Genomic DNA, 22,421 nt, shown 5'->3' on the forward strand with positions numbered 1-22,421 from the left:
CTGAATTACTCTTTCTGGTGAATTCTCTCATCAGAAACAACAAAGTACAGATGTATGTATGAATCTGTAAATAATATTATTGATTTCACAGTGTTAACGGTTTCAGTGATTTTAATGGGAGATTTTGAGAGTGACTGAACTCTAGACTGTCAGTAAAAATGATCTTTGATAATGTTAATGTTATTTGCTCTCTTTCTGTACAATGAAATATTAGTAGCCGTTTTTTTTATACCACATTAACTTTCAATGTTAAATTCACATTTAATATAAAGTCAGTTGTATTAAAAATATGTTATGGCATGACCCCCATATCTGTTACTTAAGTAAACAGACAGGTTTTTATAAATAGTTAATAGGCTACTACTACATGACATATTATCATTATTAACATAATCTATGAAGGTGAGAATCAAGATTTTTCATGATATAGTTCATGCGTAATGGGGATGTTTCTAATAAATAAAAAAAATAAAAAATAATAATAATAATTTGCCAATATGCTGTTGTGGCTGCTGTGTGTCACATTGATGAAAATTAATTTATTTACAAACAAACTTCCTGAAATTCTAAATATCTTATAGTTCACACAACAAAATGAACATTTGGTCATCAGTTACTCACCCTCATGTCATTCGAAAGCCTTATGTTTCTTCCAGAAACAGAGAATGTTGAATATCAGAATACTGAGACTGGTGATAAAATAGCAACAAAAGCATTTCTGAAGTCATACAAAGGTTTTGTTCAAGGAATACACTGAAACTGGTGTTGTTAAGATTATCGATGATAATATGGTGTTGTATAAGATTGTGAATGAGATTTCAAATCTCATTCACATGTGTATACACTGATATTCAAAGGTTTGGGATAGTAAAGTTTTGAAAGAACTCTCGTATGATCACCAAGGCTGCATTTAATTGCTAAAAACACAGTAAAACTATAATATTGCCACAATCTGAAAAACATTTTTGTACTTTAAGAAACTGTGATTTATTCCTGTGATGACAAAGGTGAATTTTCCATTATTCTAGTCTTCAGTCTCACATTCTATAATGCTGATGTACTGCATCATTTTTTTTCAGTATTCTTTGACGAACAGAAAGTTTAATAGAACAGAATTTCTTTGAAACAAATATTTTGTAACATTTTAATTAAAATCGTAAAGATATTCATTTTAATAAAAATAAATAAATCTTAGTGATGTTAAACGTTAGAACGGTGGTGTATATACAAAAATGCCAAGTCATACCAGGTTTAATGATGTCAAGTGTCATTTCTTCCATTGCATCTTGTAACATGAAATTTACATTTGCACATTTTGAAACTGCATGCATAAGATATGAGAGGGGAAGACTATCACTAAATAATGACTTTTCAATTGAATTTCTATCGTTTCCTCACAAAAAGCTGTGAAATGAAGACTTGGAACAGCAAATAAATCTGTATTGCTTTTTTGTCGTTTTTGGAGCTTGACAGCCCTTGTTCACCATTCAGTCAATACATGACAAGAGTGTCATGAACATCTTCAGTAGTCTATGAGGAAACAAATCCAGAAGTTTAGAACAATATGAGGGTGAGGAAACGATTGCGGAATTTTCAATTTTAGCTAAACAATCCCTTTAATATGTGTGTGCAATGTTTATTAATTCCTTGCCCATGTAAACACTGTCACTATCATGCCAAAAAACACTCTTTTTGCATAAAGAATCATAAAGAACATAATGAAAGAGAAAAACTAAAGAAAAGATGGTCTCAGAAGAAAAGCCACCGTGAAAAGATAAGAGGACTAGCTGAGAGAAATGAGGACATTGCGAAAGAGAGAGGATAGAAAAGAAAGAGAAAAAGAGAGAGAGATGCATGACACAGAGGTCTACTCACACTGTAAGGAATAGGAGGGTGATGGGCACATGCAAATGGCTTTTACCCCACCGAACGATATTGGATTCTGGGAAACCCATCTGTTACGTGGCGCCCACACCAGAGAATAATATGAGGAAGACGGCGCTGGAGGAGGGTGGGGGAAGGCAGATGATAGATAGCAGTCTGAGTTTTAATCAGCACTGCGCCTCTAGCTCTTTCTGCCCGCCGCAACGAGGCTTATCCGTCAAGCGGCTCACATGACCCTAACTGAGGAGAGAGGAACTCTTTCCCCTGGTGCATACCTTACCTCCCTCCTCCCTTCAGCAGAGCGAGAGAGAGAGAGATGGAGGAATATCTTCTCACACCATCTTGCCCAAACCGCACGTGCAGAGTTTCAGCATGGAGGGTCGAACTGTTTCACCTTATCTCAAAATTACACAGGAAACAGATCGTACCGCGAGCGCTGGAGAGCCTGAGTGAAAATTCTTCTGAGACCGGTGAAAATGATCTTAAAGTGAGGAAGGACTCAATAAAATCATCCCGATTAGCACTGGAAAGCTAATTAAAAACAAGTGAAAGCAGAGCTGTACGCCTCCGCTGGCACATGAAACAGCATCATCTATCACTGCAGCGGGCCCAGTAGCAATGAAAGCCATATCTCTGGGTTAGGTAGATGAAACGGTGGGCTGACTCTGGCGTAACAAAGGCATATCATTTCACATGACTGATACAGCTATAAGGCTTTAATATGGTTTGGAACACTTCTCCCCCTAATGATGCTATTACCGGCAATAACCAAACCCCCTCCGATGGCTTTGGCGCAAACAGCATGCCGCCCCATAAACCAAGTCTACAACTCTTAACCCTTTCATGCCTTAGAAGATATCTGGATGAGAAACACGGTTGTTTTGAGAGATATCTGAGAGGTATTCCATGTGCTCGGAAGACTTTGGCAGATTACAAAAGTAACACATTTTCAGACACTAAATATTGATATAGATGAGCTTTGACTTGTCGGTTGGTCTATTACTTTTCTTTGCAAAATAAAGAAAACGTTAAAAAAAGCAATACTACAAACATGTCAAACGCATCAGCATAAATGGGTTGAAATATCATTCCTTAAAAATATTATGACAAGAGGATGATATTCAATCATTCTTTAAAACTTATGATAATATGACAACATGAGGGTATTAAATTATTTACAATATTTACATAAAAATTGATTTTAAATTTTATTAAATTTTAATTATATTATATATAAATATATTTAATATAAAAACAACATATTTTTCTTACATATATACATGTATATGTGTGTATTTATATATACTTAATAAATATACACAGTACAGACACATATATTATGTAAAAAAATTTTTTTACTAAATACATTGTTAAACACTGTACATAGCTTGCCTGCTTATCATCCTGAAGACTGGTATAACTATCACCAAGGCTTGACCAAGTATTATGACTCCAATAAATGTCAACAACAATCACAACACAATAAAACACCATATCACGTCTTCTTACCATAAATTCAGTTCCCAAACTGTATAAATTCAACAATCCCTACAAATCGCAGAACATGCATCACAGAGCGGTCTTCTTAAATTTATGTCAGCCAGCTGTTACGTGCCAAAACAAGCCTTCATCACCCGATCCTTCATTACGACAGCCCATAGCATCATCATATTATCCCCGACGAAATCCCTGGCATCTGGTAGAAAACGATCGCTCGTGTCAGATACTGAAAATGTCAGAAAGCTGCAGCCTGCTTTTTGATTCTGGGCTCAAAGTAGAACAAGTGTGCCTGCCAGCGCTGTCATTACCCTTGGCTTCAATTAACATCAAATGAACATCACAACTAAAATAGGCTGGTTTAAAGAAGCCAGCAGCAACCAAGCAGAGCTGGTGCACATTAAAGCGTTTACTATATATGCAAACTATAGATATAGGGGGAAGAGATCCACTTGTTTGCCAGATCATATGCATGAAAGGACACACACTGACAAGACTGAGTGATGTTTTCACAACCAAATGAGGAGGGAGGTCTCGCTATTTCGAGTGGGCCGGAAGAGACAGACAGCGTGCCACATTGCACATGGAGTTTTTCTCGTAATGGCACTCGCTTGATTTTGAGCAACGACAACAATTACATCCTTTCGCTGCTGTGCACAGTTTTTGAGTCTGACCCACAAATCCCTCAAACTCGAGCAGCCAAAACCAATCTCCTCTCGACGTTTTTTCATATTACTCCTCTCAGCGTGCATAAGATGTCTTTTTCAAGTGCAGTTACTTCAAAGCGAGGACGAGAGTCCCAGTGGGAACGAGGAGGAAGTAGAGAAGATAACATTGAAGTGTTTGGGGTGATGCACGCTCGCCAAGTTCCCTCTGCAGATCCGCGGGGGGAACCGCTCTGAGAGGAGAAACCACATCTTTTCCTTTCTTATAAAGGATGCAAACTATATGCTAATGAGCGAAAGAGACAATGAATAATTTGCAATGTTTTTTAGGGGCTGACAAGGCATTGTGGGGTCATTTCATTCCTTTTGATGTGAATCTGGTTTGCTTTTTGTTATCGAGAACTAATTAAATGGCTTGTGAATTGCACCCGAGATCTATTGAGAAAACTAGGAGTAACTATAAATATGATGTATTCATAAATCCTTCTTGGAAACATAAGTATAGTAAAGTGCAATTAAAAACTAAAGTAATAGTGAGTCCAAACCTCTGAGACTGTCTTTCTTCTGCAGAACAAGAGAACTGTTTCTATCCACACATCGAAAGTCAATGGGGACCAAAACAACACTGGACACTGCTGAGAGTCATTGTATGGGGAAAATAAATAACTAAATAAATAAATATGGGAGTAATATAAAAAAATACAATTTCTTTTGTTTAACTCCAGAAAGAAAGTACATTTAATCAACATCGTGAGGCTACAAATGTGAAGTAAAAAGGCTGCAAACAGCTTGTGGCTGTTTCCTTATAGTTTAGCCACAGGATTTCCGCAGGTTTTATGAAGACAAATTTAAGATTTTTAAGACATTTTATGACATTTGTATTGCCAGTCTTGTATATCATTTTATATCTTTATGTCATGATGTAAGGAATAAATTGAATGGAATATATTATGTAAAAAAAGAAAGAAAGAAACAAAAAATCTTTAAAGGTACAGGTTGTAGGACCTGCCACGAGAGGGCGCACTACCAAAACAATAACAATCACGTGGTTTGATGACGCTAAGGAGCAGCATGGAATGATAGGATTTGTTGTCTTCTACCCAACTACTGACGGCCATCAATCAGACGGAAAGATAAACCATGGATTTAACAGATGCAAAGACGCGATCAGACTATGGATCAGATGCGTCCTTGCGCGGGTCTAGAGACGTGATGCCCCGCGTTTTGCGTGTATGCCCCATAATACTAATCTTGTTGATCATTATAATAGCATACATTTTCTGTAAAGATACGAATCAAAACAACTCACCTGTCGAGTAAAACACAAGCGAGATGGGCATATCTTTCTAGTTGAAGTTTGTCGTGAAGCTCTCTAGAAAATGCAACACCGATATTAATCCTCGCTCTTTCTCTCCTCTTGTCCCAAACTCTTCTTGGGTAGTATGATTGGCCCGTACGCTTACGTTTTACTCTCACGGACCTTTTCCTGGACTGTGCCCAGCTGGTGGAATGACCTCCCAATCTCAATTCGTATTACTCATTTTCAAGAAACATCTAAAGACTCATCTATTTCGCCTGCACTTAACCAACTAACACTAGCACTTTTCCTTTTCTTGTCTTTTCATTTATAAAAAAAAAAAAAAAAAAAACCTGGCTATGCGTTCTATACTAGACTAACTGAGACTTGTCATGGCACTTGTATACTGTTGTTGTTCTCTTGCTGACCTGACTGCTTCTATTGTTCTCATTTGTAAGTCGCTTTGGATAAAAGCGTCTGCTAAATGATTAAATGTAAATGTAACCAGCAGCAGACGGTGAGCAGTAATTATGTTCCATAAATAAGTAACACAATCTACCAAAAAACGTGCAAGAAGAAATAAATAAGGAACGGCTTGAAGCAAGCTAGTGGTTTGCTGGACACTAGACACTACTTCCGCATTTGTCCACGACCCTGTTGTCACGTGGTTCCTACATCAGTAAAGGCGGTCATTGACAGGTGACTGCACTTTCCCGTGTCACTGTTTAGAATGGGAATTTTCTCATGATTTACAAGTAGTTGAAAACATTAGAGATATTGTTAGTAATCAGCTGGACAAAATATATAACACTAGCCTAGTGGTTTTTGGATATTTTACTGCAAATATCTTACAAATTGTACCTTTAAGGCTTAAATAAATCTGCTCTAATCCAAAATAATCATATAATATGGAAATAACCTTTACTGTACTTTCTGATCACTCTGCAGAAACAAAGTTCTTTTTCTGTATTTTTTTCTTGTTTTCCAGTGACCAAGATAACATTTCTATAAAAATAAAGCTACATTTACTTGTGAAGTTGATCAAAATTATGCAAGTTTATTATTAAAGCACGAACAAATATCAGCCAAAGGGCTCAGGATTATCAACTTCATTCAAAGGGAAACCACATTTTCGTACCCCACTGACAGAAATCGATCAATTAAGAAAGTTTATGCTTTAAAAAAAAAAACATCTAAGAAAACCTGATTTAAGGATGTCTGAAACAAAACTAAAATACTGAGGGAGACATTATTATTTGTAGTGTATGCAGCATTTAATGCCATGGCTTTATGAATTTCAGACCTTCTGCTCTGATTTCAAACCTTTTTAGGTCTGTGGAATGGTGAAATAAGACTTTTTAAGACTTGCAGAAACCCTGAGCCAATCATTTACAAGGTGAAAAAAAATGCACAAAAGCTTCTTGGCATCAAGCATAGACAAAGCACACAATCACTTTGCATTTTTATAACTGTTCAATACTTGTACTGCATTCAAACACAACTGTGGTCGCTTTAAATATTGGTCTTTTAAGTTGGCACGGACACGTCTCAACCACCAATACCCAATTCCACATCCAAAGTCAACTTATTTCAGTTTTAGGAAGACCTTCCGCATCTGTGTGGTAAGAGTGAGGTGATTTATTGGGATGGATTTTGGAGGAGGGAAACAGGCTCCACATAAAGCTCATATCCTGGTTGGCGTTCGAAGCACTCTTTAAGATCCTACAATCTGATTAGAAGCTACATGGAAATAAAATATGACATGAATCCATTTTCTGTGCTCTTTTTGACGCCTACCTCATTTATTCTCCATTTCTCCTGCTGTTGAATCCTTTAAGAAAAGGCCAAATAAAACCTTAAAGCCTTAATGACTGAGTAGAGTTACCTGCTGCTGGATTTCTCCGTCTTAAATCTCTTCAGACAGCCAAAGGAACAGCACCACACCAGAGAGAAACACCTGAAAGAGAAAAAGAGAACAGGCCTTGAGCACAGAAACGAATGGATATTCTCTCTAACCAGACATCTACTCTAATTGAAACTGACATAGATATTGTATTTTTTATTCTTTCAGGAAGAGGCCTTGACTGAAAAGGGAAGTAGTATATGACATAAGATTGACAAGCATAATAATAACTACCATATAAAAATCAAACCTAACAAATCAATTCAGTATCGGTCATGATATCACAATAAAGTGAGTAAATGTATTCAAAACTGCTATATTTTGTTATCCTTTACTTATTTGTACTTAAATTTATTGCACAATCATATTCTTAGCTTGATCATAATTGGTTGAAATAACTGGGTTTTCAATTAGAAATGTGGTAAATCTACTTTTTTTCAACAAACAATGTGAAAAATAACTGCAAAGATATAAATGATTGGCATGAGAATACTGTAAGGTAAAAATAAATAAAATTAAATTAAAGGCTAAAAATAACATCACCTACCCTTTTCCCACTGCCCTCAGTGTTAATCTATGGTACACTTGTAAAACATCAGATGCATCACTAAATATTTCATTCATGGACTTCAAAGGTTTCTGCTCCTGACAGAATATTCCAGTGAAGTCACTTTAAAGAATCTCTTATCATCTTGTGACGGGCTTTGTGATTTATAAAGGAGGTGACAACAAAGAGTCACGTGTTTCTCACAGTTTGAAGGTCTTGATTCATGGTTTGCTGAGGCTTATTTTAGAGGTCAAACTCATCAGGGGTTTGCAGCTACACATCTGATATACGTATAGGAGAGATGGAAGAGTGTGATTTTTCTTACCCTGACATTTCCTGTCTCATCATGTGCTCATGCTTATTGTCTTTGAACGCTTAGTAAGAAAAATGTGACAGTGAAGGAAAGGTAGTGCATGCATGTGTGTGTGTGTGTGTGTGTCAGAGAGACTGTCTTCACCCACCCTGACAACACCACAAAGTGTACTTTAAGAGTGAGTGTGAGATTGCATTTGTGGGTGTCTGTTAGCTGAGGTAATGTCTTTAGACTCCATCATTACTACAGTCAATGTTAGGAAAACATTACTTTCTTACTCTAGCAAGCTTTGAGAAAAAGTACTGTCATTTGACACCTGGAACTAGTTTGTTGTATGTGGTATGTTGTATATGACCTCATCAATCCAGAAGAATCTGATTGGTTTAAAGTTACTTGTCCACTCTCTCTCAACTCAAACTCTGAAACAAGGTGCTGGTGATGCGCCTTCAAGAGCTATTTGCTCAGGGACACTGAAATGTCATTTCACGCAGCGAAGGCCACATGTGCCATCTACCCAGTCTTACAAACATGACCAAGCTTTGTCAGCAGGTCACCTTTTCTGTCCCGAGTGCTCTGCTATCAACAGTGGTCCCATCACCCGTCCCGACCTTCAGATGGTGAGAGTGCATGACATTTTTAAAGGGTGATGGCAATAGCGCAGCGAAACACAGTGTTCCCATCCCACCAGATTCCTTCTATTTCTGTTATATATTAAGCCAAGCGTCTCCTGTAGAAGGGAGCTCTTCCAGGCTTTTGGCATCTCTATCAAGCACAAGCCGGAAAGAGGCTTTAACAAAACTCATTGTTATAGCATGATATTTTGGTTAAAATTTGCATACATTAAAAATTACAGGATACAGACTACAACAAAAATTAATTTAAAGTGACATGACATACAGGCAAGTATGGTTACCCTTACCCAATCGTGCTCTGCATTTAACCCATCCAAAGTGCACACACACAGCAGTGAACACACACACACACACCCGGAGCAGTGGGCAGCCATTCGTGTTGCGGCGCCCAGGAAGCAGTTGGGGGTTCGTCGTGGGCACCTCAGTCGTGGTATTGTTGGCCCAAGACTCGAACCCACAACCTTAGGCTTAGGAGTCAAACTCTCTAACCATTAGACCACAGCTTCTTTACCTTATGAAGGATGATTTTAAGTAGAAAACAGTAAAATCACACACACACACACACACACACACACACGTTTGTTTTTGTGAAAAAAGGGGACATCCCATAGGCGTTATGGTTTTTATACTGTACAAACTGTATTTTCTATGGCCCTACACCAACCCTACAACTAACCCTAACCCTCAGGAAACTTTGTGCATTTTAACTTTCTCAAAAAAAACCTCATTCTGTATGATTTTTATAAGCATTTTGAAAAATGGGGACATGGGTTATGTCCTCATGAGTCACCCTCTCCTTGTAATATCTGTGTCATACCCATGTCATTATACAGAGTTGTGTCCTGATATGTCACAAAAACACACCCACACGCACACACACAAAAAAAGACTTTAGATGAATTTTCACATCCAGGGTCAATTGAAATAGTACAGTAGATTATAAAATCTATTATTTTATTTTTTTTTACATTAAATATAATTTTTATAAGCGTTCTCTGACTTTTCTTCCCATTAAGGTAATATGCATTGGAATAAAAATACTTTCATTTTTCATTAAATATAATAAAAAAATTTTTTTTTACATTAATAGCCCTAAATTATAGGCGTTGTTTTTCTTATTATTAAAATATAATTTCTCACTTTTTCCTCTTGCTTTTGAGGTCATTAAGTTGTTGACACGCTTGTGAGTTTCATCACCGTATAGATGTCATTCTTGGTTGATTGGGTTTATTTTTACCCATAGGTAATCTGCTTTCTAGTCGTTTAATCGCATCTGTCGTGTTTTTCGGATTACATGATGACAGTGAACAGAAATTGTTTTCCAGGAATTAACTGCTATGCAGCTACACAGTTTAAAACGACACCTGTCATTACATAAACGATTACACAAGACCGCAGAGCAGAACAGATGCATGGGAGGCACTGGAATCATGAGACCACAGTTTCCCTCCCTGACCCGAGTCTTTTCAGAAGCACTGGAACAACTTTTGATAAAACTGAGAAAGAAACTGCATTTATATATATATATATATATATATATATATATATATAGCTAATATGCCAAAGGTTGCCAGACACTTTATTAGCTGTCTGTTGAGAGAGAGTGCAGAGTAAAGAACAAAAGAGATCAGGGGAGACAGCGGAGATTTGTGGGCTTCAGTCTGAAAGGGTGAAAAAGGGGCATCACCTATTTGTCTTTTTAGATTGAGCTTGACAAGAGCAGTTAGAGAGACAGGAAAAAAATATTCTAGAAGACAAATTGTCATAGCAGGGTGACTAGTGACATCCACCCATCACTTCCTAATGGATGATGACCCTGTAAAGGCTAAAGGTCACCCTTACCCCCACCCCAACCTGGTCTATCTAAATAGGACCACCCTCTAGTGACACAAGATGAAGCACCTCTACCCCCTGAACTCTGCAAAACAATCTTCTATAGTGGGGGTCCGAATGAGATACATTGGGAGGTCTTGGGGGGAAAAAAAGTGTATTTCTGTATGCATAAGAAAAGAAGGAACAGAGGGAGGCAGAGGAAGAAAGACCGAGACGGGCAAAGAAATTAAGAGATATAAACGGATATGTACAAGATTGGCAATACAAAAGTCACTTGAGTAAGTGTGTATATCTTTCAAGAGGGTGACTTTCGGTTGTGTATATTCTTTATGTCAACACCTGTCCAAAATAGCAATCTAAAAATCCTGAGCAGATGGGCTCCTTCAATAAACGACACCAATCTATATAACATAATGGAAAAACAGCCACCAAACTCAAATGTCAAGAGATATCTTTCATCTAGATAATTCACACACATTACAGGCCTTGGCAGCCATACTGGTTATATCTTTTATAATATATAAGGCTATTTGAATAAAAGACTAAAGTATCTAATATTGTCAATGTTATGTTTAAATAATATATTCCACATCAGGCACACAATTTGACAACAACATTTTCATAAATAGTGATTAGCTTACGACATGCAACAAAAATATCCAGCTTATGCATGGGCTCATTCAAGAGAAAACCAACAGTTAATGACTCTAGGAAAAAGCTGATTGCTCTTTTAACTGTAAGGCAGAGCTGATATATTGAATGTTACAGTTTTGACTTTTAGCATGATCACTTCTGTTTTTAGCCTCAGCAGCCAACACAGAGCAGTGTATGGACATATTGCACAAAATAAAATCTGGAGAAAGTGCCACACAACAGAAAACAAACAATGTTGACAATCCACCTTTACGCTAAAAGTATTTAAAGTTTTAAAATAATACACTAAAATGTTGTTTGTTTGCTGTGAGAGAATACGATTCTGTCAGATCATGTAGCACTAAAATTTTAATAGAAATATGTAGGCAGTCGGCGAGCATAGAGTTTATTCATGCATGTGCAAGAACTTCTTCTTTATAAAGTCTCTTTTTCTGCCCAGCAACAATCAGGCAGCCTCGCCCTAAACTCATGCCATTGGTTTAAGCTTATAAGTCGAGCAGCTCAATCAAACAGCAACATTCTAATGTTATTTTTGCGAAATCTAGGACAAAACAAAGTATTTTACCATACAAAAGAACTAACATGACTGAAACTGCAAAAAATAATGATTGTTTACAAACAGGTTTCTGGGAACAATCACGTCGTTTGTCATTGGTCAGTCAAACAGATAGTCCCGCCCCAAACTCACGCCATTGGCTGAGTCAGTGTTGCTATGCGGGCTGGTCGGATTGCTCAAACAAACAGAATTGTTGTCAAAACAGAAATGATTTGAAAGTGCTACAGAGCCACAATGTTTACACTGTTCAGGGGGATTTTGCTGACGAATGACTGACTTTCAGTTGCAGAAAGTACTTATCAGTTACAAAATTACAAATTTCGTTACAAATCTGCCACCTAAACAGACAGAGAGCACCAAAGACAATCCAGACACATCAAAAAAAGTTCCATTTCCATGCCGGCCAACAGAGAAGTCTAAAGACAAACAGTACCGCCTGTGTCATCTGTGTGTAAAGGCCAAGTCACACCTCCCATGGCAGCCAGAACTGTAGCCTGAAATAAGCCGTGAGTAACAGCAGCCAGGCCAACAGGGACGAAGCGGGTGACTAAACGCGACATGGCTCTGGCTTTAGCCGAGATGAGAGGAGAGAGGGGATGAATCACGGGAACAGGCGATCCCTGGAGGGAAGCCCCTGCACTCAGAACACTCCGTCCTTGGGAGCTGAGGATTGATGGGAATCGAGTGATAAAAACCAAACTGTCCTTGAGTCCCCTGAGCCTGAGACTCAGCCGTACTTGCTGAAGTGTGTGCCACAGCCACATGTTTCCCCCTCGGGTTCAGGGGCTGACTCAGGATAGGCCTGTGTCAGGCCTTTGTCTGAACCATTACTCCAGCCGTAAGAATAAGATGTATTCGAAAGGGAGGCGGATTTGGAAATGAGGGGTAAGATTGAATAGTTGCTTTTAAAGAAACGGGTCAGGCGAGGTGTTTCAGTAAAGAGGGGAGGGAGTGGTGCTGACCAATACAACAGAGTCATACAATGAGAGAACATGTCAGGATATCAGAAGGTCTCTGAAAGTGTAAAAAAAAAAAAGTCAAGCTGCATGTTTCTCAGCACAATGCACGAGGGAAGTGCAAATGTACATCTGGTATGAAATCAGGAAGCGTACTGTAGGTGTTCTCAATGCTGATAAGATCAAACCGCCCCCATTTTGGATGATTGTTGAGTATTTCAGAAACCTGGTTTATTGATAGGTTGAGAGCTTCTCCTTTAATTGTCTGCTTTGGGATGGCTAGCAGCACTGTGTTGTCTTCAAATCTTACAACAGACATGGGGACTTGTGACTTGGTGACTTGGACTCGAGTCGACTCGAGTCGCTATTTTTATGACTTGACAAAAAATAAAATACTTGAGACTTGACTCGGACTTGGAAGTTAAAGACTCGGGACTTGACTTGACTTGAGACACGATGACTTGAATGACTTGAGTGTTAATCACATCATGTTTTCAGTTTGAATATAAAATATATACATTATTTTTAAAAATAAAATTGATTACTCAGCTGGAGCGCAGGCTGAGAATCGCGTTGTCATGACTGGACCAGGACACTATCATCAGTCATGCCCTCTCTACCTTACGCACACCACGCCCACTTAGATCAGATATCACATCACATCAACATCTCAGCTTGAGGGGCACCGAGGGTCATCGCTTTTGTCGTCAATAATTCGTGTCTAAAAACGCGTGGAAATCGCTTGGCGCGCCGCTTTCTCCTTGTTTCCAAAGCGCTCGGGCAGTTGCGCCCCTGAGGCGTCTGCCGTTGCTAAGCAACCATGACGCGCTCTCTCCATGAAGAGCAAAGGATAAATGGATTTGCAGCACTAAAAATCGCTTGCAGTAGCTCTGCTACTAAATTTATTTCAAAATGGCAATCCATATACAGCTATGATCAGCTGTTCCTTCATCTTGTCTGAGCTTTCAAAGTTGTTACAGGAAAGGATGAAGCTGATTGATTGGTTCTTGTCACATGACCTGCGGTGCGCTTGCGGCTCTCTGAAAAGTTGACCGCGTTGCTTCCATTATGAGCGCGCATACTGGTGGCGCATACATGGTGGGATAGGCCACATCGTGCTCGGCTTGCAGACAAGACTCTCTCGAATCTTATATTTTGCAAGTGCAATACCTTGTAATAGAGGTAATGACTTACGGATATACTCTGAGAGAGAGAGAGAGAGAGAGAGAGAGAGTGTGTGTGTGTGTGTGTGTGTGTGTGTGTGTGTGTGTGTGTGAGAGAGAGAGAGAAACACACTCGTGCTTCACCTGATGAAGGAAACCCAAACTGAGTCTAACTCCAATCACAACCCCAACATTCAGAAACTAATTGACAAAAATCTGAAGTATAATTAAGATGAAAAATGAAAAAATGAATTTGAGCTCCAAACCAAACTCCAATGTTATTTGGCCCTAAACAGAACCACAAAACTGGCAAATTACTTATCACTCAAGCAATTAAAAGAAAGACAAATCCTTTCAAAATATCGACTCAGTGATCATGATTTGGAAATAGAGATTGGTAGACATAAAAGATCCTGGCTACCGAGAGAAGAGAGACTGTGCAAACACTGTGAGCTGAATCAAACAGAGGATGAGAAACACTTCCTTCTGGTCTGTCCCAAATACAGCACTACAAGAGAAACATTCTTCTCACAGTTTGAAGCTTTGAATCGTTCATTCTTGTCTCTAAATGACTCAGAGAAACTACTCTATATACTTGGAGAGAATGAGACGGCAGTCACAATAGCTGCTAAATATTTATACACCATACACACCATACAAAGGGATCATTTATTGTATTCAACTGTTTTATTTGATATTCTTAATTGTATATAATTACTATTATTAATATTAGAAATATTATCTGCTGCTGCTATTTTTATTGTATTGTATTTTATTGTTATCATATTTTAGATTTTATTCTGTATCTAAATGCTTTGGCAATACTGTAACTCAAATGGCATGCCAATAAAGCAACTTGAACTTGAGAGAGAGAGAGAGAGAGAGAGAGAGAGAGAGAGAGAGAGAGAGAGATAGAGCAAGAGGAGAAATGTAAGAAAGTTTAATGTTGTATGTAAACTGTGTTTGAGGGGAAGTTGTGGCCTAATGGTTAGAGAGTCGGACTCCCAATCGAAAGGTTGTGAGTTCGAGTCCCGGGCCGGCAGGAATTGTGGGTGGGGGGAGTGCATGTACAGTTCTCTCTCCACCTTCAATACCACGACTTAGGTTCCCTTGAGCAAGGCATCGAACCCCCAACTGCTCCCCGGGCGCCGCAGCATAAATGGCTGCCCACTGCTCCGGGTGTGTGTTCACAGTGTGTGTGTTCACTGCTCTGTGTGTGTGCACTTTGGATGGGTTAAATGCAGAGCATGAATTCTGAGTATGGGTCACCATACTTGGCTGAATGTCACGTCACGTCGTGTTAGAAAGAGAGAGAGGTGTTCAGAGAGGAGTCTGTTGGATGTTTAGCTGTTATTTGTTTTATGGACTCAATGTTGAAAATGTAAAACATTTCAAACACTGTTGGCAGAAGTGAAAAATAAATAATTTTGTGAAGTTACAATTTTGTTTGATTCCATGTTTACTGAACATGAGTATTTACAATGCAAATCCAAATTACTTTAATTTACTGACAGTTACTTATATCTTGTCTTTTAACTTTATTAAGATCAGATTCTGCAGGTAATATTACAATAATAAGGTGACTTGACTTGGACTTGACTTGACTTACTACAGGACTTGACTTGACATAACTTGTGACTTGACTTGACTTGACTTGCCCAAAAAAAAAATACTTGGGACTTACTTGAGACTTGAAGGTTAAGACTTGAGACTTACTTGAGACTTGTACATGTGTGACTTGGTCCCATCTCTGTCTTACAATATTGTTTTAATAAAGCACATGAAAGAAGGTGGAACATTAGTGTGCATAGAACACTGAGTCTGTCCAATGCATCAATGTTGTAAAAAAAAAATCAATATTCCGAGCAAAGCCTTAAAGGGACAGTTCATCCAAAAATGTAAAGTATGTTATCTTTTACTTACTCTCCAGTTGTTCCAAAAACGTGTATATTTCTTCTTTGTAACACAAAAGAAGATATTTTCTAAGAATCTTTCATACATAGGTACATACAGTGAAAGTCAATGGGTTTCCGATGTTGTTTGAATTAACCTTAACAATCTTTAAAACGTGTTCCGTACAAGAAAGAAAATCATAGAGATTTGGAACGACATGAGGATGAGCTTTCAGATGGTTTATCTCTGGTTGTCTATGCATATTAAGCAGATCACATCACCTTTAAAGTGAGTATACTGTTCAAACGTCTGGGAGCAGCATCATTTTGTTTATATTTTTAACAGAAGTCTTCTATGCTCACCCAAGTTGCATTTATTTGATCTAAAGCAGTAAAATTGTGAATTATTTAAAACTTTAAAATAAGTTTCCTATTTTAATATATGCATGATTCTGATAAATAGTCATTTCAAAAGAACATCATCTTTTGTAACATTATACATTTCTTTGCTATAACTTCTGATCAAATTAATCATCAATGCATCCTTGAGAAAAGTATTAATGAAAAAAAGTACTGATTCCAAACATCTGAATGGTAGTGTACATATTTGGTCCTCTATATGGGTGGTGCCAAAGCAGCTTAGGTCAACACACCTTTTGCGTTCCATCAAAAACATGACTTTACTCATGGCCACACCTCAACCTTAAACAATCCACCATCAGAGCACTATGATGTGACAGTCAAATTTACACAGTACAGAATATGTGCGCTCCAAACAGAACAAACTACTAAGTTAATGGACTCTAGAAATAGAGGATACTCTAATAAGACACTATAAATTCAGTCATTTTGTTTACTTATGTGAAAGTCTGTCCCTACACATCGGTAAAGTGCATCAGTGGTCTATAATAAATTGACAATTGTGTAAGTAGCCATATTGAATTCCTACTAATACTAAGCACAAATCAGGAAAGACACACACACACACACACACACATGCTCTTCTACATACCAGAAGATAGTGCAGCTCAAGCCAGTGACCACACATAGTGGCACTCCAGCCTGAGCAGGTACATCTCTTTAATAGGCTGCTATCGACCAGCTACCCAGACTCCACTACATGCAGATCGATTCTCTGCCCAGAAACAGCCTCTAGAGACTGAGCTCTGAGGCAGCGAGGTACGGTGTGTACGCCTGAGTACTAGACTGCATTTCTGAGCTCTGTGGCTGTGCTCTCTGTTCTGTGTGTCTCTGAATGGGGAGGAAACCACATCTTAGAAAATATGGTAAACAGTCTGGTGCTGTCAATGAACTTTAGAGTCCATAGTAACAAATTGTTTATTCCAATCTTTTATCAATCTGAATTTCCATTCAGTGTAACATAACAATTACACGTTTGTGTTTATGCAAACAAAATAAATGTTTGACTCATTAGCTTTATTTGGAGAGGACCTGTTATCCCTGAGGAGGTCGTGGCAATGTGTGTAACACAGATGTACAGTCCAAACTGAATGTCTGCTTTTCCTCAAATAACCTCTGAAAAAAAAAAAAACACTACTTTTCTATTTATTATTATTTTTGCTAAATAAATGTGGCTTCTCAAAAATGTTAGTTATAGCTGCTTGGTGCCCCTTCATTAAGGACTTTTAACCTTTTGCTAAATTTATGGGTAAAATGACAGTTCATATACTTCTGGTTTTGCTGTCATCCTATGTGACATTAAAGTGTGGGGGGGGGGGGGGTAAGGAGAGTGCAAATTCTGAATTTTTATTTTTTATTTTATATATATATATATACATGGACCACAAAAACAGTCATAAGTCACTGGGGTATATTTGTAGCAATAGCCCAAAATACATTGTATGGGTCAAAATCATTGATTTATCTTTTATGCCAAAAATCTATAGGATTTTAAGTAAAGATCATGTTCCATTAAGATATTTAGTAAATTTCCTATAATATATAAACAAATTATTTGATTAGTAATATGCATTGCTAAGAGCTTTATTTGGACAACTTTAAAGGCGATTTTCTCAGTATTTTGATTTCTTTGCACCCTCAGATTCCAGATTTTCAGATAGTTGTATCACGGCCAAATATTGTCCTCGCATAACAAACCATACATCAATGGAAAGCTTATTAACTCAGCATCCAGATTGTCTATACATCTCTATTTAAAAAAATATATACCCATATGACTGGTTTTGTGGTCAAGGGTCATATTATAAGGTATAATATCCAGGTAAAAAGGTATGTTATGAGGAGTTTTGTGTTTTTGTGTTTTTACATGCATTAAATTCACAGCTTGAATGGAAACATACAGACTGCTCAGAACAGCTACTGTAGCAGCAGTGTCAGGTGTTCATTGATTTCTTCCCTTAGATACACAACGTTCAGATTATATCACACATTACAGGAACAAGTCTTGTTTATTTCAATTGGCATCATGACAACAGCATCCAGATCACATGACCATGAATAATGCCCACATCCAGGGAAAACTACAGCATTTCCAATCCTGCCTGAATCAGTACATGAATTCACCACCTCAGACGTTTTGAAATCTAATCCCTGTTGGCTCTGTCTAGGATCTATGACACATCAGAGCTTATAAACCTTTCCTTTGCAAGAGCTAATCACAGCCAGACCGTGTTTCATTTGAGGAGTTTCGTTAGTGTGTAGAAAACCTGAGCATTCAGAGTAAAGCGTGACTAATCTCATCGTTTTAGCCAGAGCTGTATTTTTTTAAACTCCGGAAAGTGGGGCAGCGAGCTGTGCCATGAAAAATTGAAACTTCCCCCCTCCGGGCCCATGAGAATAAATAGAGAGGCCTTCATCAGTCTTTCCCCCTCTAGGAAAATCAATCCTTCTCTCAGACTTGCGCTATCGTTGCATGAAGGTGAGGATTACAGCGGGATTAAATACTGGAAACTCCTGCCCTGCCCAGGGAACCAGATTTCCTAGATTATAAATCAGCCTGTGCCTGCTGGCACTGTTGACAGGAGCATTGTTCAGTTGTTTGTAAGTTCTCAGTCAGAATCCAGTCTAAATGCTAAAGTCCAGGTCTATATTGATAAGAACGTCTTAAGAAGGAAGCCTTGAAGACCTTTGAGACAACATGAACACCAATGCAATGGCTCTGGTTAACTAACAAATGTCACTTAAAAACGTGAAGAAAACAGGTTCCTGCAAACTCTACTGCAGTATTAGGGTAGTATAGAAACTAAAACTCCAGCTTCAAAACAACATCTTGACGGTGAATGTAATATTTCAAATCTTACCCAGGAGCAAAACGGTTCATAAATCCTTAAAAATACAACTACTTTGGTCTACTGGGTTCCTTTTTTAAGCTTTGCACCTCTCAAATATGAAAATTCTGTCACCGTTTATTTATTACTCACCCCTATGCCATTTAAACGTAAACGCAAAATGAGATTTTCCATACAGCAACAACAGTGAAAAAGGACTGTATGAAAGCACTGTTAAAATAGTCCATATGTACTGTATTTGTCTTCTGAAGCTACTGTATATAATGGCTTTGTGTGATGAATAGACTGAAAGTCATTTTTCACTCTCAAATCAAATCATTCATGCAAATGATTATGCAGCACTCAAATTAAATATGGTGCAGATTTCACGCCATGACGCTTGGTCACAAAACACAAGAGAATGAATTATGTTTGATAGTGTTAATGTATAAGCTGCACCATAAACGCCATATTTGTTTTGAGAGCTGCATAATGATGTGCATGAATGATTTGATTTGAGAGTAAATAATGACTTCAATTTCATTCTGTTCTCACAAAGCAATCAAGCAGAATTGGAATACAGCGCATGAGTCATACGGAGTGGACCTCTTTTATGCTGCTTTTTATTGAGCTTGACAGCCAAAGGTCACTGTTGTTGTGTGCAAGAGTGCTGTGTAAAGATTTTTCAGAATTCTCCTGTTGTGTCCCACAGACAGATTAACAGAATATGAATTTGGAATGTGAAGACAGATTGTTAATTTTTGGGTGATTTGTTTCTCTCGGTTGTAGTTTAGTTTTGTCTAGGGGCCTCTCAGTGTATAACAGGTTCTTCTAGCACACTTGTTTTCTCCAAGTTTCTTCTTTAAAATCTTTTTGCTGATGAGGCAGCATGATTTATTTATCTATTACTTCTTATTTTTATGCCCTTTGGGCTTATTTTTTACTTTCCCTGCATTATAATTTTCAATATTTGTTTCATCTTTATGCTTATTACTTGTGTCCAAATAAAAATACTACTAGTCACAATAGACATTTCCACAGGGTACAAAAACAACAAAGAAACAACATGTTTTAAGTGTTTCCGTTGGGATTCTGAAGCCTGTGTGTGATCTTGCACAATATGATTCTGAACCAATGAAGAGGAAGGCTTCAGATGGACCCTGACCCAATAAATTATGAACAGAGGTCATTGTATAGCTGTGCTAACATTGTGGTGATCATTAAAAAGACTTGAATTGTGATTAACACTGACTGATTGGCTGGACAGAAGGAGATAGCTTTCATCATCCCAACAGGATGCTATGCAGAAACACATTTCTATTCTCAAATAACCGTGGGTGACTTATGACAACAGTATCTGATGAAAGGATCATGAGATGTCCACAGGTACAGCGTGTACAGCTGCAGGTGAGAACGTGAACGCTGGGAAGTAAATTTCACTGTGAGACATTCAGCACTGGCAGATTCACAGATTTATCAGCTGTAGAAACACAGCGGTACTGCCAGCGCTGTACAGATGTTGAGCCACATCTGTCTTCAATCACACATTAAAAACATGGAGAAGAAGGGTAGGGAATACAGGTATTTGGCAGACGCGGAGCAGACATGTCAAACTGAATTACTGTGGAAGAATTGATGGGCTTACAACAGCACAAAACCTGCAGAAAAGAAGCCCATTTGATCGTCTCACACAATACACAAAACACATAAACAAGATGCACTGGCAAATCAACACTCTTATAGCTTTATATTGAATACAAACAGGGGCAGACCATTGTCAGACAAAAATCGCAATAATCTAGAGATTATTCTCGCAAACAAATTGTGTATTATCTTACTAACCAACACTGGTTTGTAGCACAAATGGTTCTACCATTTGGTTCTATCTTCTTTTTGCTTAATTTTTTTCCCCTGACTTTTTTTTTGGGGGGGGTGGGGGTGGGGGGGGGGGTTTAATGAACCAGAAGTCTCGCACATTTACAGAAAATGGCTTACTTCCACATTGAAAAAAAGGTGCATAGAATCCTCCAACAACTTTTAGGAATTTTTGAAGTAAAAAGCTAAAACTACACCATGGTCACATGGTGTTACCACCATGAAGCTTCCAGGCTTTATATAAAATCTAAAGTTCAGTTTTGTTTCAAATCTAAAGATGGAAAGTTTGAGTTAGTATAGATTTCAAGAGTGCAATTATAAATGCCACAAGGCTGTAAAAGCGGATCTAGCAAGTAGATGAGTTTTCCCGTTCAGTGCGATGATGTTTAATGTCACCGAGAACCTCTGTAGCCCCATATAGCCACTTGTTAGCAATTGCCTTTTTCAAAAATTGTGGAAAAACTAAATTGTTATAGAATGAAAGCTTGTATTAACCACAGATCTAATTTCTGGCATTTATCCAAAAACTCATAAAAAAAAAAAAAACCTACTGTGCTTCTCTATGCTGCGTAAAGTTCACTGAGTGGGTTCTGCACTGTTTTGAATACTGTCATTACCACCAACAAGGTGTACAATGCAAATACGATTTTGTTTTGTAATTAACTTGGGAGTTTCGCAAGAATTCAGAACTCAGCGCTGAACTTAAGTGATTGACAGCTTCAGTGATTATCCCTCTTCAGAGGAGGTCTTTGTTCACTTTTGTATATACCGTATTGACACTTTAAATAACAGTTTGGTTCATTATCATTAAGAAGCCCTATGAGATTCTGTTCTCAACAACACAGAAAGAGTATATAAATCGCTACACACTCACAATGAAATACAATTATAATACCATGCCAGAATGAGGTCGGGGAAATGATGCAGCCCCTCCAGCTGGGTTTTTTGTGGCTATCAGAAATGTAGCATAATCTCTTGGGCTAGCAGACTAGAGTGTTTATTTTACTAGACTGAGACTCATAAGCCAATCCAGACCACACATACTCCGCTCTCCTCCACCCCACACTCACTCACACCCTCGATCTAACACACCCTCCTAAATCATTCAGTTATGCTCACAAATCACAAACACACAGTCAAAATTAAACACGCTAAACCCAGCCGACAATACAAATGAGCGGAGACAATGTGCATGCACAAAAAGACAACAGAACAATGACATAAACATCTTCTAACCCTTACGTACGAAACACGCAAACACACATAAAACGCCTGAACACACACACAGGTGCTTTTCCAGACCACACACTCCAAGCTGGGCTTACTTCATTAGACTCGGTGTGCCAAGGTAAGCAGCCAAATTAGGGCCCTCTTCCCAAACTAGAGGGAAGAGTGAAGGATTTTCCATGCTGCGGTTGAGAGCGCTTTCTGCCCCTCTACTGGAACTATACTGGAATTGTCTTCGTTCATAAAAATCAGAGTCAGTTTTAGGGGACCACTGTGCCT

General features: G+C 38.2%; 1 long non-coding RNA gene across 2 annotated transcripts in view; it reads right to left on the bottom strand.

Moving 5' to 3' along the window:
* Positions 1-22,421, bottom strand: part of LOC132118650 (uncharacterized) — a 58,308-nt gene that overhangs the window by 10,039 nt on the left and 25,848 nt on the right. For both annotated transcript variants that reach the window (XR_009425927.1, XR_009425952.1), the window contains exon 2: positions 7,229-7,300. This is a non-coding gene — a long non-coding RNA (uncharacterized LOC132118650). The remainder of the gene's footprint in view (positions 1-7,228; positions 7,301-22,421) is intronic.

The sequence above is a fragment of the Carassius carassius genome, chromosome 1, assembly GCF_963082965.1.
Source record: "Carassius carassius chromosome 1, fCarCar2.1, whole genome shotgun sequence".
Lineage (NCBI taxonomy): Eukaryota > Metazoa > Chordata > Actinopteri > Cypriniformes > Cyprinidae > Carassius > Carassius carassius.